Here is a 7,755-nt window from a genome sequence, read left to right on the forward strand (position 1 = left end):
GGAGGGAAAAGAAAACAATCTGAGAAAAGGAAAAACATGGAAAAAAAGTCTTTATAAGTAGGGTGGAGGGGGTGAAGGGAGGGCAGGGGAATGGGGAAAAAATAAAAACCAAGATATGTTACGTAAAGGTACAAGATCCCGGTGATGAATGTCACTGTATACCTAAGTTGTACCGATAAACTTCATGGGGAAGAAAAGGCTTGGGAGGAAGGAAAGCTGCTTACGTCATGGCGGAGAGGAAGTAGAGTGGGGAGGAGCTGGGAAGGGAAGGAGACAGACCCTGCCGGGCCACGTACACAGTGACCACTTCTTCCGACCTCCTGTGAGCCCATTTTTGCTCCACTGCCGAGTAGAACCCATGGACCAGTCACCTCCCAAAAGCCCCACCTCTGAACACGAGGCTGGGGGGGGCGCGTTCTGGATCTAAGCTGTCACCAAGTTGTTATAAACGTTAACTGTTTTCAATGAACTAAAATGCTAATCTTTTTTGAATTTAATGCATAAAAATGAAAAACGTCTTCTTTGGTCATACTGGCATCATCCAGGACAATCAGAAACGCCTGTGGGGGTGTCTACTGTGTGAGACTGTGCGGGTGGAAACCAGCTTCTCAGTGTCACGGAGCGTAGCAGCACCCATGGGAGATCAGAATCTAGGGAGCAACTACCCGCAGTGAGGTCCCGGTTGGCCACTTCCTTGCTAGATGACACCGGAACATCCATCGTGCTCATCTCAGGCCTGTGGTTTTTTGCAGCATTAAATAAAAATCATGATACGCACTGGTGGGAAAAGGAAGTGAACTATACATATAAAACTAGCGCACTTTTAGGCCTATTGCTCTTTGGTCAATGCCAACTGGTATGAGTGATACACATGGTACAAAGTACACCGTCTTGGCCGGGCGTGGTGGCGCACGCCTGTCATCCCAGCACTCGAGAAGCTGAGGCAGGAGGATCTCTGTGAGTTCGAGACCAGCCTGGGCTACATAGTTCCGCGTCAGTCTCAATTATGTAGTGAGACCCTGTCTCAAAAACAAACAAAAAGTACACTGTCTTTAGGGTCTGCAGAGAGCCAGCCAAAATACACGACTGACCATGAGGTAAGGTTTGTTGATTGATGGCTGATGGTATCAGAAGTCCATTGTGAGGAGGCACGGAGATTTCCACCGTTGCTGAGATTCGTAGTGTGCTCTGTGGTAGCCTTGGTGTGTCGGAAAGGGACGCCCAGGCACATTCCACCTTGGGCCTCCCAGGGTGGCAGCCATCAATTGGGCTCTTGTGGTGCCCCTCAGAGACTGATTTAGCCTCCCCTCCATAATATAAAAACTCCAGCGGCCCAGCCCCAAGCCGGGCCCGAGCAGTCACCTTACCTTTCTTAGTTCATTCTGGATGTGCGGAAGTTGTCAGAGAATGCTGCGGCTAGGCGCGCCCCCTGGTGGACGTGTTTTTGAGAAGTGCAGCAGCATCTCCCTCCTGAGATGGTCACCGTGGGGAACTAAAGGGTCACATCTCTGGCCTGAAGTTTCCTTACCTATTCAGTGAGACTAACAGTTTTCCCGGTGTGGAGCTGGACTCGCCGTCACTCCTGGCTCTGCGTGCGGCAGGACTGCTCTGGCATGGTGTGGCCGCAGTGTGTGTGTGTGTGTGTGTGTGTGTGTGTGTGTGTGTGTGTGTGTGTGTGTGTGTTTCTGAGTGTGTGGGGCTGTATGGAGACTTCGGACCCCGATGGGATGGTCCTAGGCATGCGAGTGTAGGAATCACGGACACTCTGGGACTCGTGACTTCTTGCTTTTCCAGGTCTTTTTCTAGGGACCCAATCTGCCTTCATGAAGAAAGGACAGAGACATCAAGGATGCGGGCTGACCCCAGGAGAAATTGTTACCAGGGATGCAGAGACTGCATCCCCCCTGACGGCGGACTTGCCTCCACCAAGGAGAGGGATTTTCTTCCAGCCAGACTGGAGGATGGTGTCCTCAGAGGGGTCTCTCCAGAGAGCAGAGCCTCTTGTGTTGGCAAAGTGTTGTGTGGAAAATCACTATGGTTGTTTGGTTGATTTGGTGCAGGGGATCGAACTCAGGACCTTGCTCCTGCAAGGCAGGTGTGGTGCCCCTGAGCTAAATCTCCAGCCCACCACGGTTGTTTGGTAACTACTGATCCCTCGCAACCCTCCTAGTCCCAAGTACATGTGCGTTTGCTCTGATAGGACCGTAGGAAGAAGGGAATTCTGTCTTCTAAAGGCTTTATCCATTCACTACTGTGTGAACTGTATGCAGTTTCCTTAGGGATGTACAGCAATACCTTGCTTCACAAACACTTTCGTTTGCAAACAATTTGGTTCCCAAACAAAAGTGTTCACCAAAATTTTGCTTCCATTTGACAAACAGCTATGGTCAATCTTCCCCACGCAAGCACAAACACACGCATCCGTCTTGCCCAAAATTGTAAAACAAATTAAGTTCACGGGCTGGGGATTTAGCTCAGTGGTTCCGCCACCTGCTTGGCAAGCATAAGGTCCCGAATTCAATCCCCAGTACCAAAAAATAAATAAATAAATAAATAATAATTCATAACCCCAGGTACCACTGTACTTTAAAAGAAGAAAAACAAGCCAGGCAAGGTGATCTACACCTGTAATCCTAGCATTTAGAAGGCTGAGGCAGGAGGACTTGGGGTCCCCTAGTTAGCTGTATGGTCTCTGTTGTGTCCCAGTCATAACCTGTTCCTCAAAAGCAGAATACTTTCCAGCACAGCAGGCCACAGATTTGCTCTAAAGTACCAGAGAAGCTAGGACCATCAACCCTTGACTGTAAGTCCAGTACTCATGAGGCTGAGGCAGGAAGATCACAAATTCAGTCAGCCTGGGCAATAATAATCACACAAATAAATAAATATAGAATGTACTAAAGGTCTGTGGTAGCTGGGCGTGGTGGCACACAACTGTAATCCCAGCACTCAGGAGGCTGAGGCAGGAGGATCGCCACAAGTTCAAGGCCAGCCTGGGCTACATAGTGAACTCAAGGGCAGCCTGCACTACACAGTGAGGCCCTGTCTCGAAAAAACAAAAATAAAAATAAGCAAAAATAAAGGTCTGTGCTGTGAGACTCCTATCAGTGCTGTCATCCTTCTTATATTTGTGTGTGTTACTCAGGATCGAACCCAAAGGTGCTCTGCCACTGAGCTACATCATCAGTCCTTTTTCTTTTCATTTTTAAATTTTATTTATTTTATTTCTTTATTTGATTTTTTTTGAGATAGGGTCTCACTTTGTAGTGCAGGCCAGCCTTGAATTCACTATGTAGCCCAGGCTGGCCTCAAACTCAAAGCGATCCTCCTGCCTCAGCCTCCCGAGTGCTAGGATAACTGTCGTGCACCACCACACACAGCTTCATTTTAAAATTTTGACCGCATCTCATTAAGTTGCCCAGGCTGACCTGGAACTTGCGATCCTCCTGCCTCAGCCTCCCAAGTAGTTGGGATTACAGGCTCTGCCTGGCTACCACGGACACTGTGAGAGTCCTTGTGTCTGGTGGATCACTCACACTAACTGAGAAGCTTGTGCTGCAGCCTGAGCTGGGTGCACATTGCTCACTCACTGTGGTCCCAATTCTAGGAGATTCTACATAGGTCAAAGGCACAGGCCAATATGGCACCTGCTGTCTCCCAAATCTGCAAGGTCTACAGGTGCCGTTCCTCATTTTGGGAGTGGGTAGCGTGAGTGCAATAATTAAGAGCGGCTCGAAATGTTTATTCAGCTGGCCCTCTAACTCCAGCCTCTCCTTTGTAAGTGATGTACAGAGGTATAAAAGCATTAGACCTCTGAAGGTGATGTTTTCACAGACAGTGGGAGAATTAATACACGTTTGTGATATTCTGTGGTCATTTTCCATGTTCCGTGTTCTTTCTGCACAAGCCCAAGTGCTAAAGTTCCATAGGTCTGAAGATCTGGTAAGAGGTGGTGAATCTCCACTTCAGTGATTCATGTTAAGTTTGTCCTCTAGACTTTAGACATGCGTTACCTAGAACAAGCAATATTCCCAAGGTATAATGATGGATGCCTGTAATCCCAGCTACTCAGGAGGCAGAGGCAGGAGGATTGCAAGTTGGAGAGCAGTCCAGATGATTTATGAAGACGATCTCAAAATTTAAAAATTAAAAGGGATGGGTTTTAATTCTGTGAGACCCTGGGTTCAATCTGCAGTATCAGAGAAAACCAAAACAGGGCCGGGGATTTGGCTCAGTGGTTCCGCCGCCTGCCTCGCTGGCGCAAGGACCCGAGTTCGATCCCCGGTACCAAAAGAAAAGAAAACCAAAACAAAACACAGTATTTCAGTATCTGAGTTGGTGAACTATGACCCACGAGACACATCTGACACTGACACGGTTTGTAAATGAGGTTGTGTTGGAATACAATCGTGTGTTTCTTTCAAGGTTGTCTATTTGCCTTCTTGTCGGTTTCGTTCCCAGGGACACTGAGGCCATTCTGTCACCATCGAGGACATCTGTAGGACAACAGATGGCTCGGCCGGCTGGCACGTTCCGTGCGCCCCTGACAGCCCTGTACGGCCTTATTGTCTCGATGCTTCAGGGCTCCTTACTTTGATTTCTACTAAGTTCCAGCCACCCAAACAAGTTCGTTGTCAGCCAGGAACCGAAACCCAGAATGTGCAGTTGTGACCCAGGTCAATGAACTTGGTCCCACCTAGGGCTCAGCCCACCACCCTGGGCCTCACACCCTTAGAATTATTTCCCATGCAGGGTCCCTGGTTTTCCTCTGACACATGTGACCACAGTGGGAAGGCTGTGTGAACCCTTTTCGTGCCTGATGCTGTCCACCTGTGTCCCCCGATTTTGTACATGTTTTGCGTCTAATGGCACCGGCGGGTGATCACGGGGGGTCTCGCATCGTGTTCCCTTCCAGTGTAACTGCCCCAGGAGAGACCACCATAGGGTTCTCAAGCAGAGCAATGCAGAGACCAAAGGGAAAACTATGTACCTGGTAAGGGAGGCTCAGAGTGTCTTAGGGGTTAAAGACTGAGTTTCACCTAGGTCCAGCTACAAGTTCTCATTCCAAGTTTCGTGCTCTAGTTTTCCAGATTTCCTTGGAACTTTTTTTTAGTTTTCAATTTTTCTGGGTGTTAGAAGATCCCCCACAGTCTGTGAGGACCCAGGCATATCAGCGTGATCAAGCTAATCCCTGACCACATTCTCTTTCTTGCCTTCCCCCATGACAATGGATTGAATCATCAACGAAATCTCACATCATCACACAGATGCCCAATGAGGGAACTGGCCTACGGCCCTCACTCTCTTAGCTCACTACCTTGTGACATCAGCATGATCAAGCTAATCCCTGACCACATTCTCTTTCTTGCCTTCCCCCATGACATTGGATTGAATCATCAAGGAAATCTCACGTCATGTGCTCTTGTTCTTCACACAGATGCCCAATGAGGGAACTGGCCTACGGCCCTCACTCTCTTAGCTCACTACCTTGTGGGTAGGGCCTGCTCATTAGATGCTTTGATAGCACAGCATGACTTCCTACATGTCACAGTGTGCCTCCCTTTCTAGGACTTATGCATATAAGAAGTCCTCTTCCCTGGCACAGTGGCACACATCCATTAGCACTTGGGAGGCTGAGGCAGGAGGATCACTAGTTCAAAGCCAGCCTGGTTGACATGGCAAGACCCTGTCTCAGAATAAAATAGTAATACGGACTGAGGAGGTGGCACAGTGGTAAAGCACTTGCCTAGCACATGTGAGGCCCTGGATTCAATCCCCAGCACCACCAAAAAGCAAACAAACAAAAAAATCCACAGAGAGAAAGGAAAGACTATCCACCTGCTAGAGATAACGATCCATTTTAGAAGATTCTGCCTAGAATAGTAAAGGAGATGGGTGGTGATTATCCTGTTCACAGAAGAGTGTCAGGAAGACATTGCCAAGAGGCACCTGGTCCTTGTTCCCTCCTCTCCTTTTCTCTTAGCAGCTAAAGACCCAGACTTTAGCTCTTGAAAGCCTGAAACCAATAAACAAAAGAAGACAAAACAGAGTGAGGGCAGAGAATACTGGCACTGTCAGCGACCAGGAGGTCAAAAGAGAGAAACTTAAATAAATAAATGAATGAATGCATGAATAAAAAGAAACCCTTAGGTACAGAGAGCTAAAACTCAAAGTAATTAAATATACATATGGCTAATATTTAATAGAGTCTCTACTAAGTTTGAACATTGTGCTCCTTATAATATCTTTAGAAGTGCCTAATAAACGCAGGGCGCGGTGGCAGGAGTCTGTAATCCCAGCTACTTCAGAAGCTGAGGCAGGAGGATGGCAAGTTTGACCAAGGCCTGGGTAGTTTAGCCAGAAGACCTTGTTTTATGGCTCATATCTTGATATCCTGCCAAAACCTCATCTGTTCATAGGTGGGGCTTTTCAGAGCTGGCTGTTTCTAGGATTATGATCCTGGAATTAAGGGTGGGGTACTAAATTAGTCCACTGATTGGAATTAGCACAGTTCTGTGGCTGAGTGGATTTACGAAGGAGAGGAGCCCTGCCCTGGATGTACGTGGCACCACCTAAAAGGGTTGTAGCCTGGATGGGATAAAAGGAAAGGTTGCCTCCTGTCTGCCCCGCCATGGACTGTTTCTCCTCTGCCGTGCCACCCTGCCTTGGAGCCAGCCAACTCTGCACTGACACCTCCACCAACTCTGAGCCAAATTAAACCTCTCCTTCAGCTTGTGGGTATCCAGTATTTTTTTTTTTCTCAGCGAAGAGAAAAGTAACTAACGATACCTTGTCTCAAAGTAAAATATAAAGGACTAGAGAGGTAGCCATGCACTTCCTGAGTTCAATTCCCAGTATCACAAAGAGAGGGGAAAAAATTATAAAACGGAGGAAAATGGGTAAACATCGCTTTATAGGCTTAGCTAATTTTACCAGTCACAATAACCATTGCCCTAAAATATCCACAAGGTACACGATATTCTTGTGCTATGTACAGTCTCCCTAATTCTAGCCTGCCGGAGTGCGGCCCCCAAAAAGCTTGTGCGGTACCACTTCCTGGTGGTCACATTTTTACCCCTTTTCAGTACCCTTCATTCCAAATTGCGTTTGTGCTCCATGGATCTGATAGATCATATTTGCGAACCAAATTCCCTTATGACACTAAGTCTATCCCACTTGTTAGATTCCTGTCCACGGGCCAGTACCACGCAGGGTTAATTACAGCGGATTTACAGCAAGTTTTCACATCTTCAGGTCATCACTGGTTTTCCCTTTCAGTGTTTTCTTCTCTTCCATATAGACTTTAGTATCAATGTGCTGAAGCCCATAAAAATCTTTTAGCGTCCTTATTGGGAGTAGGCGACATTCTAAAATAAACGACTGGGGAAAATACCCGTTGATCTCTGTGCTATTTTGAACGCCTTATAAATGATTGCAGGCCATATGACAAGATCATAAACATAGCGATACGAGACATATTTGAAGAAACACAAATCCAGATTTCTAGCAAACCTGCTTACATTGAGAACGCAAAGAAATAAACTATTAAAGAGTTCAGCATGGACCGGGGATGTAGCTCCGTGGCTCCGACCTTACCTGGCAAGGGCAAAGTCCCGAGTCCGGTCCCCGGCACGGGAAAGAGTTCAGCACGGTGTTCGGTTCTAACGGGGTCGGACGCGTCTGGGGTTCAAATCCCGCGCGGCCGGAAGCGGAAATGACGCCAGCGGGTCGCCGCCGTTGTCCTTTTCGGCGCTG

The 7,755-nt window shown here is 47.7% G+C and overlaps 1 long non-coding RNA gene across 1 annotated transcript in view; it reads right to left on the reverse strand.

Annotated features, from left to right (window-relative positions):
- LOC117284437 overlaps nt 1-7,749 on the reverse strand; it is a 19,005-nt gene extending 11,256 nt beyond the window's left edge. The window contains exon 1 of the long non-coding RNA XR_004515522.1: nt 7,597-7,749. This is a non-coding gene — a long non-coding RNA (uncharacterized LOC117284437). The remainder of the gene's footprint in view (nt 1-7,596) is intronic.
- Between the last annotated feature and the right edge of the window lie 6 nt (nt 7,750-7,755).

This window comes from Fukomys damarensis, unplaced genomic scaffold (assembly GCF_012274545.1).
Source record: "Fukomys damarensis isolate Sample0158 unplaced genomic scaffold, DMR_v1.0_HiC HiC_scaffold_37, whole genome shotgun sequence".
NCBI lineage: Eukaryota > Metazoa > Chordata > Mammalia > Rodentia > Bathyergidae > Fukomys > Fukomys damarensis.